Source organism: Equus quagga, chromosome 16 (assembly GCF_021613505.1).
Source record: "Equus quagga isolate Etosha38 chromosome 16, UCLA_HA_Equagga_1.0, whole genome shotgun sequence".
NCBI classification, from domain to species: domain Eukaryota; kingdom Metazoa; phylum Chordata; class Mammalia; order Perissodactyla; family Equidae; genus Equus; species Equus quagga.
The window spans coordinates 39,906,663-39,927,734 of record NC_060282.1 but is presented as its reverse complement, the minus strand read 5'-3'; the positions used below and the strand labels follow the sequence as shown (position 1 = coordinate 39,927,734).

Here is a 21,072-nt window from a genome sequence, read left to right as displayed (position 1 = left end):
AACAATAAAAAAACATAGAATTAAGTCCTGAGGACTTGGAATTAGGTAAACTAAGTGATAATGAGTTCAGAGCAGCTATAATCAAAAAACCCAATGAGGTAGAGAGAAAGTTAGAGAAACAAGCCAATGAGCTCTGGAGGTACTTCACAAAAGAGATTGGAATTATAAAGAAGAATCAAGTAGAATTACTAGAGATGAAAAACACAATGGACCAGATAAAACAGAATACGGATTCCCTGAATGCCCGTGTAGACACCATAGAAGAGCAAATTAACATAATTGAAGATAGTCAGACTGAATGGCTCCAGACAGAGGGAGAAAGAGAATTAAGAATTTAAAAAAACGAGGAACATCTCCAAGAGATAGTCGATTCAGTGAGCAGTAAGAACTTAGGGATCATAGGAATTCCTGAGAACGTGGAAAAAGAAAATGGAGCAGAAAGTGTGCTTAATGAAATTATAGAAGAGAACTTCCCAAATCTAGGAATTGAGGTAGAAATGTGTGTAGAGGAAGCTTTCAGATCTCCTAGATTTGTCAATGTAAAAAGACCTACTGCAAGGCACATAGTAGTACAAATGGCAAGAAGGGAAGATAAAGAAAGAATACTCAGGGAAGCAAGAAAAAAGAAGAGAATAACCTACAAAGGAGCTCCTATCAGACTGTCAGCGGATTTCTCTACAGAAACCTTACAAGCTAGGAGAGAATGGAGTGACATATTCAAAGCTTTAAAAGATAAAAATCTTCAGCCAAGAATACTCTATCCACCAAGAATTTCCTTCAAATATGAGGGAGAAATTAAATCTTTTCCAGACAAACAAAAGTTAACGGAATTTGTAACTAAAAGCCCTCCATTACAAGAAATCCTCAAGAAGGCTCTCATACCTGAAAAAAGGAAAAAGGGAGAAAAGGGTCACAAACCACAGACTAGGGAGACTGATGGATAGAACCAGAACAGGATAGCAAATATTCAACTATAGCATTAGGGTAAAAGTAAGGAAACTACCAAAACAAGGACGATCTTATCACTCTAACTATAAATTCATAATGCGAGTTGGAATAAGAAATGAAAATTATTATTTAGGAGGGGAAGAGCAAAGGTCTAAATCAATATAGGCCAAGTAAGTAAGAGACCACCAGAGAATAGACTATATTATACATGAGATTCTAAATACAAACTTCAGGGTTAGCCACTAAACTAAAAAACAGAACAGAGTCACACAACATAAATAAGGAAAAATCTAAGAAACCCAGCATAAGAAATTGCAGTATTAAATGGGTAGGCTAAAGCACACAGGAAAAGAAACGCAGGAAAACAAGATAATGAGCGACAGATCGACAGCATTAAGTCCACATGCATAAATAATGTAAACAGATTGAACTCTCCAATAAAAAGACACAGAGTGGCAAAATGGATTAAAGAACAAGATCCAACAATTTATTGCCTCCAGAAAACACACCTCAGCCCCAAGGACAAACACAGGCTCAGAGTGAAGGGGTGGAGGACAATTCTTCAAGCTAATAGCAAGCAAAAAAAGGCAGGTGTTGCAATTCTTATATCAGATAAAGTGGATTTCAAAATAAGACAGGTAAAGAGAGACACAGAGGGACAATATATAATGATCAAAGGGACACTTCATCAAGAAGAAATAATGCTTATAAACATCTATGCACCCAACACAGGAGCACCAAGATTCATAAAGCAACTATTACCAGACCTAAAGGAAGATGTTAAAAACAACACAATAATAGTAGGAGACCTCAACACCCCACTCACATCAATTGACAGATCATCCAGACAGAAAATCAACAAGGAAACAGTGGAGCTAAATGAAAAACTAAAACAATTGGACTTAACAGACATATATAGATCACTTCATCCTAAAACAGCTGAATACACATTCTTCTCAAGCGCACGTGGAACATTCTCAAGGATAGACCATATGTTGGGAAACAAGGAAAGCCTCTACAAATTTAAAAAAATTGAAATAATAACAAGCATCTTCTCCGATCATAATGCTATAAGGCTAGAAATTAATTACAAGAAAAAAGCTGAGAAAGGCACAAAGATGTGGAGACTAAACAACACACTACTGAACAAGCAATGGATTATTGAAGAAATTAAAGAAGAAATGAAAAAATACCTGGAGACAAATGAAAATGATAACACGCCATACCAACTCATATGGGATACAGCAAAAGCTGTATTAAGAGGAAAATTCATCGCACTACAGGCACATCTTTACAAACAAGAAAAACCCCAAATAAGCAATCTTAAACTACACCTAACAGAACTAGAGAAAAAAGAACAAATAAAGCCCAAAGTCAGCAGAAGGAGAGAAATAATAAAAATCAGAGCAGAAATAAATACTATTGGAACAAAAAAGCAGTAGAAAGGATCAACGAAACAAAGAGCTGGTTTTTTGAGAAGATAAATAAAATTGACAAACCCCTAGCCAGACTTACAAAGAAAAAAAGGGAGAAAGCTCAAATAAACAAAATCAGAAATGAAAGAGGAGAAATAACAACAGACTCTGCAGAAATACAACAGATTATAAGAGAATACTACTAAAATCTATATGCCAACAGAATGGATAACCTAGAGGAAATGGATAAACTCTTGGACTCCTACAATCTCCCAAAGCTCACTCAAGAAGAGGCAGACAATTTGAACAGACCAATCACAAGGAAAGAGATTGAAACAGCAATCAAAAACATCCCAAAGAATAAAACCCCAGGACCAGATGGCTTTCCTGAGGAATTCTACCAAACTTTCAGAGAGGATTTAATACCTATCCTTTTCAAGCTATTCCAAAAAGTTAGGGAAGATGGAACACTTCCTAACACATTCTATGAGGCCAACATCACGCTGATACCAAAGCCTGACAAGGACACACAGAAAAAGAGAACTACAGGCCAATATCACTGATGAACATAGATGCAAAAATTCTAAACAAAATTTTGGCAACCAGAATTCAGCAACTCATCAAAAGGATCATATATCATGATCAAGTGGGATTCATACCAGGGACACAGGGATGGTTCAACATCCGCAAATCAATCAACGTGATACACCGCCTCAACAAACTGAGGAATAAAAACCACATGATCATCTCAGTAGATGCAGAGAAGGCATTTGATAAGATCCAACAGCCATTTATGATAAAAACTCTGAACAAAATGGGCATAGAAAGAAACTACCTCATCATAATAAAGGCTATATATGACAAACCCATATCCAACATCATACTCAATGGGCAAAAACTGAGCGCCATCCCCCTGAAAACAGGAACGAGACAAGGATGCCCTCTATCACCACTCTTATTTAACATAGTACTGGAGGTCCTGGCCAGAGCAATCAGGCAAGAAAAAGGAACAAAAGGAATCCAAATAGGGAGGGAAGAAGTGAAACTCTCGCTGTTTGCAGACCACATGATCTTATATATAGAAAACCCCAAAGAATCCATTGGAAAACTCTTAGAAGTAATCAACAAGTACAGCAAAGTTGCAGGGTACAAAATCAATTTGCATAAATCAGTAGAATTTCTATACTCTAATAACGAACTAACAGAAAAAGAACTCAAGAACACAATACCATTCACAATTGCAACAAAAAGAATAAAATACCTCGGGGTAAATTTAACTAAGGAAGTGAAGGACCTAGATAATGAAAATTACAAGGCCTTTCTGAGAGAATTGGATGACGACATAAGGAGATGGAAAGACATTCCATGTACATGGATTGGAAGAATAAACATAGTTAAAATGTCCGTTCTACCTAAAGCAATCTACAGATTCAACGCCATTCCAATCAGAATCCCTATGACATTCTTTACAGAATTAGAACAAAGAATCCTAAAATTCATATGGGGCAACAAAAGACCCTGAATTGCTAAAGCAATCCTGAGAAAAAAGAACAAAACAGGAGGCTCACAATCCCTGACTTCAAAACATACTACAAAGCTACAGTAATCAAAACAGCATGGTACTGGTACAAAAACAGATGCACAGATCAATGGAACAGAATTGAAAGCCCAGAGATAAAACCACACATCTCTGGACAGCTTATCTTCGACAAAGGAGCTGAGGGCATACGATGGAGAAAAGAAAGTCTTTTCAACAAATGGTGCTGGGAAAACTGGAAAGCCACATGTAAAAGAATGAAAATTGACCATTCTTTCTCACCATTCACCAAAATAAACTCAAAATGGATCAAAGACCTAAAGGTGAGACCTGAAACCATAAGGCTTCTAGAAGAAAACGTAGGCAGTACACTCTTTGACATCAGTATTAAAAGGATCTTTTCGGACACCATGTCTTCTCAGAGAAGGGAAACAATAGAAAGAATAAACAAGTGGGACTTCATCAGACTAAAGAGCTTCTTCAAGGCAAATGAAAACAGGATTGAAACAAAAAAACAACCCACTAACTGGGAAAAAATATTTGCAAGTCATATATCTGACAAAGGCTTAATATCCATAATATATAAAGAACTCTCACAACTCAACAACAAAAAATCAAACAACCTGATCAAAAAATGGGCTGGAGACATGAACAGACATTTCTCCAAAGAAGGTATATGGATGGCCAATAGGCACATGAAAAGATGCTCATCGTCACTGATCATCAGGGAAATGCAAATCAAAACTACACTAAGATATCACCTTACACCCATTAGAATGACAAAAATATCTAAAACTAATAGTAACAAATGTTGGAGAGGTTGTGGAGAAAAAGGAACCCTCATACACTGCTGGTAGGAACGCAAACTGGTGCAGCCACTATGGAAAACAGTATGGAGATTCCTCAAAAAATTAAAAATAGAACTACCATATGATCCAGCCATCCCACTACTGGGTATTTATCAAAGAGCTTGAAGTCAGCAATCCCAAAAGTCCTATGTACCCCAATGTTCATTGCAGCATTATTTACAATAGCCGAGACATGGAAGCAACCGAAGTGCCCATCAACAGACGAATGGATAAAGAAGATGTGGTACATATATACAATAGAATACTACTCAGCTGCAAAACAGAACAAAATCATTCTATTTGCAATAACATAGATGGACCTTGAGGGAATTATGTTAAGTGAAATAAGCCAGCTAGAGAAGGATAATATGTGTATGACTTCACTCATATGAGGAATTTAAAAATGTGGACTAAGAGAACAGTTTAGTGGATACCAGGGCAAAGGTGGGGTGGGGGTGGGCACAAAGGGTGAAGTTGTGCACCTGCAACACGAATGACAAACATGAATGTACAACTGAAATTTCACAAGATTGTAACTTATCATTAACTCAATAAAAAAAAAGGGGGGGGGCACTCACCTCAATCTAGAGCTGCAATATCCAATATGGTAGCCATTACCCACATGGGGCTATTTAAATTTAAATTAATTAAAATTTAAAATTCAGTTCGTTCATCACACTAGCCACATTTCAAGTATTCAGGACTCAGGTAGCCACACGTGTCTAATGGCTACCATATGAAACAGTGTAAATACAGAATACTTCCACTATTGGAGAAAGTTCTACTAGACAGCACTGAACTCTGAAGAATTCAGAGAAGGCTTTTTAATGTCTGAGTTAAGTCTTTTAAAATGCATAGGAGTTGGACAGGCAAAAAAAAATAATAACATTGGAAAGGATAAGAAATGAATCTGGAAACTAAGGCAGGAGGCGATCATTTAGCCCCAAATGCCATATAAATAAGCTTCGACTTTATCCTATATGTAGGAGGGCCCCAAATTTACTCTCAGTTCAACTCAGACATACAGAGAAAATGTAGGCTTCATTTAACTGTGGATGATGTAACTTCACAGTGGCAGGGAAAGAAGGTGTTAGAACAGCCTCTGGATCCTTTTGCTGCTTCCAGGTTCTGCCTGGCTTCTGTGGTGATGGGATACCTTGTCCCTCCAGTCACTGCTTGCCCCAGTGATAATGGTGTGGTGGAGTCAGCTCACATCAGCTATCAAGAACTGAATGCACACATCTTTTCTCAACTCTGTTCAATAACATCATGTTGCTACTTGCAATCAGTCATAGTAGGAGTATTTACACCACAGAAATCAGCAAACGCTATGAATTGGGCTTTCTTTCCCCGAAGAGCTAGTTTACCAGCATGTCACCAATTCCCACCTCTACAAGTGGAATAGTTCCTAGGCTGGCCCTCGGCTCTGTCAGGGCTGGATGGGGATCCCTGGTGGCTTGAGCCTCACCTTGGCCTTCACTGGCACCTATAGATCCCCCCAAATCTCTCCCACATCTTCCAAATGATTCCCCACCCAGGCTTAGGGGTTCCCTTACCTTTTGCTGTGACAGGCCCCAGCGCAACTCTCCTGGATCTCAATTCAGAGACAGTGTGAAGGTGTGGCCACCTAGGGAAACAGGGGTGACTTACACTAGGCCCTCAGCTTAAGGGACACAGGTCTCAGTCAGTACTTCTTTCAAACTTGGTCGGGTTTTCTTTAGATGGTATTTGTGTGATGGTAATTCACTCTTTAATGATGTCCAACACTCCCCTTTAGCCTTAGATGTGTTCTAGTCTCTTTTTTAATTGGCATATAGTTAGGTATCCCAGCTGAGAGGTTTAAGATTTATGAAATTTTGGTCTATTAGACTTAAATATTTATAAGGTTCAAAGTGATGCTTTGGTCCCAAGATCCATCTGAGGAATTTTCGACATGCTAAACACCAAATAATATATAGAACCCAGAAGAAAGAAAGATCACCAGTGGGACCCCTGAGGATAAGACCTTGCAAATGGTGGCAAAGGCACAATTTACAAGCCCTCTGAGTCCTCTTGGATACTCCGCACCCCACTGCTTCTATGAGCTGTGGGCGGCTGTGGTGATGGGGAGTATGCTGAAGTGAGTGTGCTTACGAAAGCTTTGTAACAGGCAATTTACAGTATGCAAATCCTGTGGGCATTCACTCCCCTGAACCAGCTTTGAGACAGCACATGTCCCACAGCCATGTTCCAGGGGACACCACGTGGTCTGTTACATGGCCTGGGAATCTGCAAGACAAACTCATATCTGACCTCAATTCTTGCCCTGGTGACCTGGGAATGCCTTGGTCATTACTACATAGAAGTGGATCCAAGCAGAAGACCAAGCTAATGATAGAGCAGAGGGCTGCACCATTTTATGTCTTTCTCCAGCAATATCTAGCCTTAAGTCTACAGGAAGAGGGGAGACAGATCAATTTAGGGTTTGAATTCTATTGGTGAGTGTAATAGAAGGGTCAGGGTGCAAAGGAACTGGTAGAGTACTTTAGGTGAATAACCATAAAATGGCCAGGCAGGAAATGAAGAAAGCCTCGAGGGCTGAGAAAACTGGAAGAAAGCGATCAAAGGTCAGAGAAAGTGGTGAAGATGTGGAGAAGGAGGTGAAGTGGGAGTGAGGCCATGGAAAAGAGGAAATGACAGAAAGTTGGGACAAAAGAATAGAAAATTAAAGTTAAACTTTACTAGTTATTTCTAATGATAGTACCATTGAAGATGTGGCCCCAGAAGCACGTGGCTGTACAAGATTGGAAATGAATGTCAGGGGAAGTTCAAGAACTTAGAGACCAAGTTTGGAAGGGGAAATCTATAAGACACCAAAATACCCTCAATTGTGGTAGGCCTCTTTAGCAGGAAGAGTAAGCTTGATCTCCAGGTGTTCAGTGAATGAGGGATGAGCTCCATCTTACCAGTGGGCGACTCTGAGAAGGAGAGGGAGGTCTGCCTGGATTCCTGAGTCTCAGAGGAAGATTCCTTTACATGAGAGTGGAGAATTATAACCAAGAAACGGCAGAGGGGAGCCAGGAGGAAGCCACTAGCTCCTTCTGCTCCTCCTCCACCAGTGGTCCTTGGGTAGGAGACTAAGAGAAATGCAGAGGGGGTGTCTTCAGGGATTGAGCCAAATTTTACCGAGGGTTAGGAGGCGGAGAAAGGAGTCTGAAAATACATGAGACATCAAGGAGTTTGCTATCAATGGAACAAACATTGCAAAGTGTGCAGTGGTAAGGAGGGCCAATGTGGGAGGACCCAGGGCAGAGACAGCACAGAACAATAAGCTAGAAAAGGTGCACAGAGGACAAGAGAGGAGAGATGAGGGGTCATGGGAGAAGGTAGATTTAGCTTTTTTGTTGGTTAAGGACCACACAGAGGAGAGGCCCAGTTGGAAGTGACTGACAGGGCTAGGGATGGGATGAAACAAGTGAGGCACTTGCCTGAGGCACAAAATTTAAGGGAGTGCCAAAAAAAAATCACTGACCAAAATAAGTAATATTTTAATGAAAAATTTTGAAAATCAAAATTAATGCCCAAAAATCCATGGTAAGCAAAATAACAAAATTTTAAATAAAGACAGGCTGTTGATTTTATGACCCTGTGTTATTGTGTAATAGGGGCAGCCATTTCCAATCAGCCCACTGTTTCCAGGCCGTGCATGTCAAGTCCCCAGCCAGCAGGCTTATGAGAGTTCACAGTGGCATGCCAAGAGATTGAGCAACTCAGGACTTTAGATACAGTCATGTTTGCAGACTCTCCAAAATTTGGGAGGACATTTTGATAAGTGTGTGTAGGGGCCCACAGTTCTCCTTTTGCCTCAGGCTCCAACACAGCTCAGCAGGGCACTGGTGACTGACCTCAGATGCGCTGACTTTAGCCCAAGTTGCTCTGTGCCGGAGTGATTGGGGCCAGGCAGCCTGGCCTGTGCTCAGATAGGCAGGGAGGATTTCCCAAAACTGTGGGAGCCCTATGCTATGAAGAAGACCAAGCCATAAAGTCCAGAGTAGTAGCAGAGCCATGGTCAGTGCCAGGGGTCCTTCACATCTGCTCCACAGATGGGACGTGTCCACAGACCCTGGAGAAGGGATCCTGAGCACTTGAGGCAAGGTCCTGAGAAACACAGAAAACACCACAATCCACATAGGCTGATATATCAGGAGCAGAGACCAGCCACAAAGAAGGTGGGTAACTAATAAGAGATGAACCCAATTGCTAAAAATCGGGGTCCCAATGACATACCTAGGACAGAAACCTGGCCTCAAACACAGGGCCACCAGGGTCAGGGTAGAGCCAATAGCAAGGTGACTTGATGCTGAGGCCAAGAACTCAGGGCCCAAGAGTCCTTGTCCCTGGTTCCCAGAGTGAGAACCAGACTCAGGCTGGGCAGCGAGGCTGAGACTCAGGCATGAAGAGAGAGCGGTAAGAGGCTTATGGCTAGAAGAGAAGATTTGGGCCACACCTGATAGAATGAGAAGTCACCAAGAGCTTTGTAAGCCTTGTTTCAAGTTGGGTTGGAACTTCAGAATTCAAGTGTTGGTGTCTCATTTTCATAAAGCAGCTCTAGGGGGTTGGCAAGACATCACATGAGGATTTGGGGACTCACCACTTTCTTGGAGTATGACTTTGGGCAAGTGATTGGGTTGCAGTTGCCTTTTCTGTAAAATGGAGTTGAAGATACCCATCTGGCCACTCACTAAATAGGTGTGAGGATCACAGGGTGTAATGTCAGTGAAAGATCTTGAAAAAAAGCAACCTGCTCTTAAAATCCATAGTGTCATTATTTTCCTGAAAAGCATATTTATATCTGTCCCTGCCTAAGTTAGCCCTCAAACTCACTCACTCATTGAGCCAGGAAGTAATTAGGAGCCGACCATGTGTAAAAAGCACAATGCCGATGGTCAACATCACGAATCCTTGGGGAAATGCAAATCAAAACCACAATGAGACATCTCATACCTCTGAGGATGGCTATTATCAAAAAGACAAGAAATAATTAAGTGTTGGCGAAGAGGTAGAGAAAAGGGAACCCTCATCTATAGTTGGTGGGAATGTAAATTGGTGCAGCCACTATGGAAAACAGCATAGAGTTTCCTCAAAAAGTAAAAACAGAACTACCATATGATCTGGCAATTCCACTTTTGGGTAATTATTCCAAGAATATGAAAACACTAATTCAAAAATATACATGCACCCCTATGTTCATTGCAGCATTATTTACAATAGCCAAGATATGGAAGCAACCTAAGAGTCCATTGATAGATGAATGGAAAAAGAAGATGTGGTAAACATGTACAATGGAATACTACTCAGCCATGAAAAACAATGAATTCTTGCCATTTGGGACAACATGGATGGACTGAGGGCATTATGCTAAGTGAAATAAGTCAGACAGGGAAAGACAAATACTATATGATTTCACTCACATGTGGAATCTAAAAAAGAAAACAAATGAACAAACAAAACTCACAGATACAGAGAACAGACTGGTGGATGCCAGAGGGGAAGGAGGTGGGGGTCGGGGGGCTGGGATAAATAGGTGAAGAAGATCAAGAAGTACAAACTTCCAGATATAAAATAAATAAATCTTGGGGATATAATGTACAGCATGGCAACCATAGTCAATAATACTGTATTGCACATTTGAAAGTTGCCAAGAGAGTAAATCTTTAAAGTACTCATCACAAGGAAAATAAATTGTTGTAACTTTGTATGGTGACAGATGGTAACTAGACTTATTGTGGTGATCACTTCGCAGTGTATGTAAATATCAAATTATTATGTTGTACATCTGAAACTAATATAATGTTATATGTCAATTTTACCTCAATGAAAACAGTAATGAAAAAATAATAAAGGCAACAGCTGCCTATAAACAATTGCTGTTAGCTTCAATTTACATAGTAAAGAGCAGAAAACTTCTGAAAAAAAAAAAGCAGTATGCCAGTCGCTGATATTTATTGGCTGATCTTTTGCTTTATAGAAGTAAGAAATGAGGATCTTCACAGCTCTGGGCATCTGGTAAAAGTTTCTTCCTCATTTCCCTCCCTATTTCCTCAGTAGCTCTATGAACATAATGAGGCTTTAGTGCAATCGTATCTGGGTACACACAATTGTCTTTCTCAGATGGTAACAGGACAGTTGAACTTCCATCCTAAGCTATATTTTATTAAACTAATATGTATCAAATTCAACTCCTCTCTGCTAAAGAGAACAGATAATTTACTAAACTATCTAGTCCAGAAGTCTGAACCCTTCAAAATAACACCACCCAAGAGCTGTAAGCAGAATAGATGAAAGGGAACACCTGATGGCATGGACTCATCTTTAAATAATATAAATTACATGTGCGGGCCGGCTCTGTGGCCGAGTGGTTAAGTTCGTGTGTTCCGCTGCGGCGGCCCAGGGTTCAGAGCCTGGGCGCGGACATGGCACCGCTCCTCAGGCCACGTTGAGGCAGCGTCCCACATCCCACAACTAGAAGGACCTGCAACTAAGATATACAACTATGTACCAGGGGGGTTTGGGAAATAAAGCAGAAAAAAGAAAAAAAAAAGATTGGCAACAGTTGTTAGCCCAGGTGCCAATCTTTAAAGATTTTATTTTTTCCTTTTTCTCCCCAAAGCCCCCCGGTACATAGTTGTGTATTCTTCGTTGTGGGTTCTTCTAGTTGTGGCACGTGGGACGCCGCCTCAGCGTGGTCTGACGAGCAGTGCCTTGTCCGCGCCCAGGATTCGAACCACCGAACACTGGGCCGCCTGCAGCGGAGCGCGCGAACTTAACCACTCGGCCACGGGGCCAGCCCCCCAGGTGCCAATCTTTAAAACAAAAAAAAAAAAAGGAAGGTTGGCAACAGTTGTTAGCCTAGGGGCCAATCTGTAAAAAATAAATAAATAAATAGAGATCATTTTTAAAATAAATAAATAAATACATAAATAAATTACATATGCTGGTTACTGTTTGTTTTAAATCTCAAGAAGGTAGAACATATTCCTGTGATTTTTTTCCACTGCCCTTCCACACCCATATGTACTTGTATCACAATAAAAATCTAACTCAGTTCTCGTTTCACAAGCTCCTCCTGTTTTAGCATACTGACATTCATCAACTGACGAGATGCAAACAACTTACTGTTCAGCTGATAAATTTCCAACCAAAAGATTATAATTAGGAAACACAATTGCCCTTTAGGCACCAAATAAAATTTGTGCTCAGAGATTGCTAATGTGTGATGATGATGAATAACGGCTAACGTCAACTGAGCACTTACTGGGTCCCAGACACCGTGACAAGTACTTCGCATGCTTTACTTCACTTAATCAGCACAGCAACCCATGATAGGTACTGTTATTATCTACATTTTACAGATGAGGACAAGAGACGAAGGGACATCCAGTAACTTGTTGAGAGTGTACAAGGAGCCACTCCAAGCTTAGGACGGTATAGGAAAGCTGCCTGCTTTTTTGTCTCCCCTACCCACGCTCCCGCCCCGCCACCCGCCACCCCGGACTGGAAGCTGCTCGAAGGCAGGGACTGTGCTCCTTTCACTTACTGTCTGCCTGGAGCTAAACTTTTGCCTGACGTAAAGTGGACGCCCATCAAATAACTGCCTCCATCCTTCCCATTGCTCAAGTCACAAACCCTGCAATCATCCTTTCTTCCTCTCTTTCTTTCACAGCCCGAATCCCATCCATTAGCAAATCCTTTCAGCTAGACCTTTAAATATATGCAGAATCTGACCACTTCTTGCCCCTTTCACCATCACCATCCTGGTCTGAGCCACCATCCCCTCTCCTGGAATTATTGCAGCAGCCTTCTACTGGTCTCTACCCTTTCGGACGTTATCTTCCTACTGATCCTGTAAGAAATTTACGCAGATATTTTCATTCAGTACTTGAATCCCTCCAATAGCTTCCCATCTTACTCAGAGTAAAAGCCCAGTGCCCTAAAGACCCTTCAGGAGCTGACCCCTGTAACCAGTCTTTCATCTCCACCTCACTCCTCTGCTCCAGCCACACTGGCCTCCTTGGTGTTTCTTAAACATGCCAGGTGTGCTCCTGCCTCAGGGCCTTTGCACTGGTCCCTTTGCCTGACATATCTGGCCGAAATGTCTGCACTGCTCACTCTCTCAACCTTATTCAAGTCTTTAATCAAATGTCACCTTCTCAATGAGGCCTCCCTGGCTGCCTTAGCGATTATTACAACCCTACTCACCCCTCACAGCACTCCCTGTCTCCCTTCCCTGCTTCAATTTCTCTCAAAATTTATCATCACCACACGCTATATAATGGACTCGTTTATTTTGGTTATTGTCTATCTCTTCCCTCCTCTAGAATGTAAGCTCCCTGAGAGCAAAAACTTGTCTTTTTTTCACGAAAGTATCCCTGGCACATACACAGGCCCTCAGTAAATAGTGATGAAAAGACTGAACAAATGGATGAATTGAATAAACGGACACCTTCCCAATTATACCAAATGTCTGATACCGTTTGGCAGGGGAGTTGCGCAGGGTCCATCTTGAGAGCACCCCAGGGGAAGCAGACTGCCTCCTGGCCTCCAGTTCCCCGGGCTGATTCAGAGCACCGGGAGTGGAGCGCTGCCCCTTCCTGACGGCAGCATCCACAGCAGGCTCACAGGGGGAGGCTCCAGCCGAGCCCAGGTGAGCCCAGGGCCTGGGCCTGCAGGGAGTCGAGACACGCTGGAGTCTTTCCAGGACAGGAATGTGTGCTGAAGGAAACGCTCAGTGTCGGCTGCCTTCTGGGCATCCGGCAGCTTGACAGAAAGCTCGTTAAGTGGAGGGCCCCAAGGGTAGGTCTAATAGAGAAACATTATGATCCTCATTTATTAATAAAAGTTTGATTGATTTAGAATCACGTAATCATAGTATGTCAAAAGTGGAAAGACCCTATATGATCAGAGATTCTTCATCTTTTTGTGTCCCAGAGCCCTTCAGAAGTCTGATGGTGAGACTAATGCTATTAAATGTACAATATAAACAAACAGAATCACGGCAAAACATATTACATTAAAACAAGCCATCAAAATATTTTAGAAACCTGGTTCTGGTTGCACAACAGTGTGGATGTAACTAACGCCACTGAATTGTACACTTAAAAATGGTTTAAATGGCAACTTGCATATATTTGTACCACAACAAAACATTTAAAATTTTGTGATATAATAACATCTGTTAAATAACAAGATCCAGCCATGAGTCTCATAACCACTGTAAATTCAAAGCAGTGAGGGGAGTAAATGGTATTGAAGATATTGACAACTACCATTATGTGAAATGAAAATGTCTATGCTTTCTATTGATAAGAGAGTCTCAGATGCTACTAACACAACCGTGGTTTGTAATTGAAGGAACTACTACTGCAGCTAGAAGTTAGTGAAGATAGAGATGCAACCACGAAGTCCCATTTTAGACCATCTTGCTCTACCTGTCCCTTTGAGAGATGAGAAGTCTAAGATGTGGGAAATCTGATAAGTCTAAGATAAGAAGTCAGAGAAGCCCACCGCAGGCCCTCACCTCCAGACAGGACACAGTGTCGGAGGAAACTCTAAGGACAGAGAGGAACATCGAAGACTCGATAAGTCATTTCTCTTATGTCTAAGAATGAGTCAAGTAATGGGAATGTCGCTATTTCCATACTCCCTTAGAGGCCACCTTCACTGCCCTCAAAACCTCTCCGCCTATTGATTCCACTATTGAGACTCAAGACATATTTTTTCATCTCTGTATTTGAATTTCCTCATCTGTAAACTGAGACCAGGAACTATACTTACCACACCGGGTTGTTGTGAGGATTATATGAAATTATATATGTAATGCTCATGTCGCAGCACCTGGCACGTGGTTTAAGGTCGATGAATAGTTATTAAATTACCTTGCGGTACCTAAGCCCTCGGTTTGTCCTGATGCCAACAGGTGCTCTGTCGATTCAGCTGAGAGAGGGAAATGTCTGGGATTCTGTTAAAGATAACTGCTTAAACCTAGAGGTTTTGTTTTCTTTCTTTCGAGGCCTACTTTAACTTCTAGACTGCTGTCACCCAGCTTCCATGGCCTCACGCCCTCTGCACAGAAGGAGCTGCCCCAAAGCCTTGGAAGAATGCCTTTGATCCTCTCACGGCTTTTTTGTGTCTGGGAAGAGAAAAGATCACCTGAGTGGGGTAAGGGCGGCCACTCTCCACCCCACGCAGGCATACACGCTCGATAGCTGTGCTCTAACTTTCCTTCTCTGCAGGCCTATGCATAAGTGTCAGGCAAATTAGCCATAGGCTTAACCCTCAAAATATTTAGTGTGTTAAGGTGAAAGTTCTGCTGAATTCACAGAAAAAAAAAAGATTACTCTAAAAGCAGTTTCCCTGACACAATAGTTTTCTGTGAAGGCAGAGAACAGTAGATACTGGAAAGTATGGATAATTTGGGACTTTGGGATACATAAAGGAGGCTGATAGGGACCCCAGGATTCAGGTACCAGGTGCAGCATTTGGCGGGGCACTCGGGGACTTGACACCTAGAGTGGGAGCCACGAAGCAGGAGAGGCGCCAGGCCCATTTCTTTACTCATTCTGCTCTTTCTGCCATCTGTGCACATCTCTCTTCCCTTCTGTCTCCTGTTTCCTACCCACGTAATAATTTGTGGGACCCAGCGCAAAATGAAAATGTGGAATCCTCTGTTCAAAAATTAAACATTTTCAAGATGGCAAAAGCAGAACCTTAAACCAAGCACAGAGCCCCTCTGCGTCCAGTGGGACCCTCTGCCACTGCACAGGTCATGCAGCCATGCAGCCAGTTTGTCCCTCCCTTCCTCTACTGGTGCCTCATTTGTCCTCCATCTGCCTCTATCTTTGAGATGACACTTACCCTAACCCTGCCCCATACAGACATTAGGATTATAGACTCCTATGTTGTTGAAGCCGCAAAGAACCCCAGAGCCCAGCCCCTTTGTTTTACACACCAGGAAACTAGGGAGCTGGTTAAGGGATGACCACAAGGATATACTGACTGAACCTTGTTTTTCTGACCACCAGCCCAGGGCTCTCCCCACTGAATTACCTGGCTGCCCACTTCCCACTTACAGCAAGTTTTCTAATTAAACTCATTTGGGGGGTTCCTGTTGTCTCTTACTCCACCTGACTACAGGAGGAAGTAAGGGAAAAGAAAGACAGAAGAGGGAGAGCAGAGGTAAGAACAGGCTGAAATAATCAGCAAATTACAATATTGAAACTATTTCCCCTTAAGGTAGAGTCAAGAGTTCTATAGCCTAGGGGACACAACCTCATAAAAATGGAGAGGAAAAAGATGGAAAGAAAAGAGCAAATTTCAGTTCTTGCAAAATTTTGGTTGGTCGACCAGTATTTTCCAGGCACTGTTGTAGGTGTTAATAATACAACAGTCAATAGGGCAAAGTTCATGATCCTAGGGCCCCATGAGGAGATCAGATCAGTAAAATATAACCAAAAAGATGTCAGTTAAAAAAGCGGGCTACTAAACTGTGTACACCTATTACACTAATTTTGTTTGTAAAACTATTAAAATAAAATTTACCTAAAAAATGGTTTTGCTTCTAATGAAATTACAGTTCATTTTATTCTTCCTGTATTTAATGTAATTTTCCTTCTTTATTATGTTTATAATATGCATTACATCTATAATAAGACAAAAAATTTAATGCTTATACCTTTTGACAATGTATAGAATTTCTATGACTCTATCTCCTAAGGAAGTGATCTTAAATATGAACAAATTTGATCATTACAGTATTATTTGTAATAGTGAAAAATTGAGAACATTTTGCTCAAGATCCTTCCCAGGATTGTTCTGGAATTATCTCAAAATGTTGCCTCTACAGTTTAGAGATAGTGCCACTAGGTGGCAATAGGGAGTCTCTGATGTGGAAGTCCAACTTCAGCTTAGCTCGCCAGACTTCAGAGCTCAGCGCTGCTGGAATGTTCATTGAGAATCACAAATTGAATTCACAATGTTATCACAAAAAAATTAACTTAGAATTCCCACTTTTAGAAATGAATTATAAAAATGGAGTATAAATTATTAAAAAATGATAGAATAAATGAACAAAGATGCATGTATATGATAGCAAAAACTGTGAGGGCCTGGCCCTGTGGCCGAGGGGTTAAGGTTCCGTTTGCTTCACTTCAGCGGCCCGGGTTCATGGGTTTGGATCCAAGGCACAGACCTGCTCCATTCACCAGCCATGCTGTGGAAGTGTTCCACATATAAAAAACAGAGGAAGATTGGCACAGATGTTGGCTGGGGGTAGATCTTCCTCAAGCGAAAAAAAGTGAAACAACCTAAATGTCCATCAGTGGAGGATTGAGTACATGCACTATGACATCTTATTAATGATGAAGGTCTATACTGACACAGAAGGATGTCCATTATTTGTTATATTTATATATATATAAACATATATGTTATTTTTAAGTGAAAAGAAAGCAGATCACAGAACACTGCTATGGAAGATGATTTGTTATAATGGTAAAAATCACAGGATCTAAGGTCACATGGTCTGGGGTCAAGTCCCAACCGTTAGCTGTGTGACCTTGAGCAAGTTTCTTAACCTCTCTGGGCCTCCCTTTAAAATGGGAACGATATTCCTACCTCACTCAGTTGTTGTGAAGAATAAACGGAGTATGATAGGGAAAACCCTGAGGACAGTACCTGGCATACACTAAGCTCTCAGCAGGTGTTAGCTACCATTATTAAGTACAGTGTGATCCCACTGCTTTTTTAAATATCCAGTATAACTATATGTGGACACATGCATTTTCCAGAAGGATGCACATCAAAACGTTGCAACGGCTATAATATCTGGATAGTGAGATTGCAAGTGTTATTTTAATTAAAGCTCTTAATAGTTTTGGGGGAAAATTCTGATATGGCTCTATCTGCTCAAACACACAGAGATCTGTAACGATGACCTTCCATACCAATTTCTAAGAAAAACTAAAAGACTTTGTTTTTTCGATTTAATAACAAAAAATCATTGTCTTAAAATAAAGTCTACAATGTATCTCTCTGATAATTTTCCTTTTGTTTTTCTTTTCTTTAAAATTTGATTCCACCTCCCATCTCACCAGAGCTTGTCTGCAACGTTTCTGTACCCTCCCCTAATTCTGCTTGGTGGAATTACCCTCCTGCTCTGCCCAGGACCGCTCTGAAGGCCGCCCACGCTGCTCTCTGTTCTGGGCCTGCTGCCTGGGCTCCCTTCCAGTCCTCCGGGGGGCTGCAAGGGTTCCTCGGGTCTCTTCCCACTTCCTCTCTTCCTACCGCAGGCCCCAACCACTCCTTGTTTCAGAAAAAACGAATTCCCCTGATTAGGTTCCCTCCAGTCACACCATTTCTCCCCTTTTTACCACCATTTCCCTTTTTGTTCCTTTTAAGTAAAAGGAACAGCTCCTTCTCTTCCTCTGCCCTCTGCACTTCTCTAACCCCCTTCCTTTTCTCTGTCAGTTGGCTGTGTCCACGTCCCTGTGTTGAAACACCCCTCAGCCGTTTCCCCTGAGGTTTCTCTTTACCACCTTGCCAGTTCCTTCAGAAACCTAGATCAGAATGTCAAAATCCTGATGTACACCAGAACATCTTGTTTAGAGAATTAACAGCAAATTAAACTGCTTTCCTAACTGCAATTCATGGTATTAGCTTTAACTGCACCCATTCGATTGGTAACGTAAACTCGATCCTGCTTACTGAGTTATCTCAGTTAGCTGTTTCACCTCTGCCCTCCATCTCTATACAAAGGACAAGTCAATGGCTTCAGACAGGAGCCTCCACATCTGAACCTCTGCAAGGAGAAGTCAGCTAATTCTCACAGAGAGAAGTCAAAACTGCAGTTGGCTCCCTCTGCTGATTCAAAAGGGCCCAGGCTTCGCTGACACTGAGGACATGACGTGGCAGATGCCGATTCCAGCACACAGCAAGTTTTTGCATTGGTTTAGTGATTAAAGCGATTGGAAGCAACTACTACTACTTTTTTTTAAGTAAAGCCAGAAGCAGCTACTAAATTTAATTAATATGAATATATATTGCAGGTAAGATAATGGTACAATTTTGTAAGGATAAAACCCAGTAAATGAAAATTACTTCTGGTTTTATTCTAAATCAGCCTTAGAAATTTAAATTGGCTTAAAAAGTTTTTAAATTAGCTTTATAGTCTTTTATGTTTAAATCAAAGACCTCTCTTTAATTGAAAACAAAGCTTGCTTTGAGGAGGTGTTCAATTCATTAAACATTAGCTCAGAACCGATGACCAGCATAGTGTGGGGAGCAAGGTCGGGGAGGGGTGCACTACAAAAGCGGAGGACGGTTTCCTCTTTCAAGGAGTTTATAATCTACTTAGCAAAACATACACATAAAATAACTCATGGAAAATTTTGAAAGCAACATAATAAACAAGGATAACAATGTTTGGAGATTATCTGTTTTTCAAAACTTTTAAACTTGAGTTGCCAGATAAAACATAAGACCCCCTCAGTTAACTATTAATTTCAAAAACAACAAATAATTTTTAGTATAAGCATGTCCCGTGCCAAAAAGAAGAGGAAAGAAGTATTCATTATTTATCTGAAATTCAAGTTAACTGGGCATCCTGTATTATTATTTTCTAAATCTAGCGACCCTAAATTTGAGGCATGTGGGGTATAGAATGGATCCTAATAGAGTAGAGTTGGTCAGATAAGCTTCCTGGGGAATGTGAGTTTTAAGCCAACTCTTGACAAAAGCAGTGGGTAGAACCAGAAGACATTCCAAACGTGGGGAGCGTGTGTGCATGGCGCTGAAATCGAGATGAGCAAGTAATTCCTGGTTAGGACGGCAACCAGATCAGCTCAGCCAGAGGAAGAGTTTCAAGACAGACAAGAGATCTGAAAACTGCTGGTGTGAGTGGTCACTCTTAACTGGGTTTCTTTCTACGGAGTTTGTTTAAAGACCAATATTCCTACTTCCCAATAAATGAGACTATTTTTTTTCACTATTTCCTCTATATAAGCCAAGACCACAGATTTCAATGGTTTGTATACATAAGATTTAAATTATAGGGGTGCTTATCTCTATAGGTTATTTACATGGGCATTACAGTTTGAGTTTTGCTGTTATATATCTTAAAGATCAAAAATGTGTTTGACACCTGGATAAGGAGAACAGATTAGTAGTTACCAGAGGGGAAGGAGGTGGGGGAAGGGCGAAAGAGGTAAAGGGGCACATATGTATGGTGATGGATAAAAACTTGACTATTGGTGGTAAACGTGATGCAGTCTTTACAGAAACTGATACACAATAATGTACACCTGAAATTTACATGTTATAAGCCAATATGACCTCAATAAGTAAAAATGAAAAAAAAAAGAATACAAAAGAGAGAATGAATCATAACAAATTAGGTAGTAAAATCAGCAATAAAATATCTAGTCACTTCAGAAAAAAATGTGTTTGAAATATATATATTATAATCAGTTGAAATAGATATATATTCCACCCTCAGCCAGTGGCTTGAAATACTATTTCCAGAAAAGAAATAAGGGCTCCTTAGAAAGGACTGATTCAAGGGGCAGGAGAAATAAAAGATGAGCTTGCAACATCTTGTCCTACCAGACAACAGAGAAGCTGTTAAAGACTAGACTCATGTCAAAAGGGCTCAGGGGCCAACTTGAAGGGGCTCCCACTGTGCAAAGATGGGACCCTTGAGCATCGATACAAATAAGAACAGGAAAGGATTTAATAATCAAACTTATTTACTTAATGTGTTTGTGAAGGTAGTAAAGCAAAATAAACCTATTGGTCACTGTTGGAGGATACCAGTGAGCCAGCTTATTATTTTGAAAACTGATAAAGGGAGACAATCAAGCATTTATCCTCCCTTTCCCATATAAACTATACCACTATGTAACCAAATAGTATTCCAGCTAAGAAATGAAGAATGGATGACTAAATTAGAGTATCACCATTCTGCAGCCCCAGCAAATTAATGGATCTAGGCATTAACCATCAATAGCTGCTGGCATCACGCAGAGAGACAACTAGACATCAGGTACCTCTAGAGGGAGGAACTATGTGACCTCTGAAGTGGTCCTGCTGAAAACTCCAACCTGAATCTGACACAGCCTTGAGATCTAACTACCAGTTCACAAGAACCAGAGGAGACAAAGGAGCATGCTACACACAGGTGAGCAGTTAGCAAAACCCAGACAACTAGTGTCTTCAACAATTAAATTGCAAGAGGGAAAAACAAAGAAAGGGTGAGGAAAATTATGGATTAAAATAGTCTTAATAGACATAT

General features: G+C 41.0%; 1 protein-coding gene across 4 annotated transcripts in view; it reads right to left on the bottom strand.

The window, feature by feature from the left end:
* Nucleotides 1–21,072, bottom strand: part of LOC124227799 (translation initiation factor IF-2-like) — a 62,867-nt gene that overhangs the window by 7,984 nt on the left and 33,811 nt on the right. For 2 of the 4 annotated variants that reach the window (XR_006885561.1, XR_006885560.1), the window contains exon 2: nt 6,305–6,375. The exons of 1 other annotated variant lie outside the window; for it this stretch is intronic. The gene's annotated coding sequence lies outside the window, so the exon portion shown is untranslated. Of the gene's footprint in view, nt 1–6,304; nt 6,376–21,072 lie in introns of those variants that run through there. One more of the 4 variants, XM_046641715.1, reaches the window with a different exon arrangement.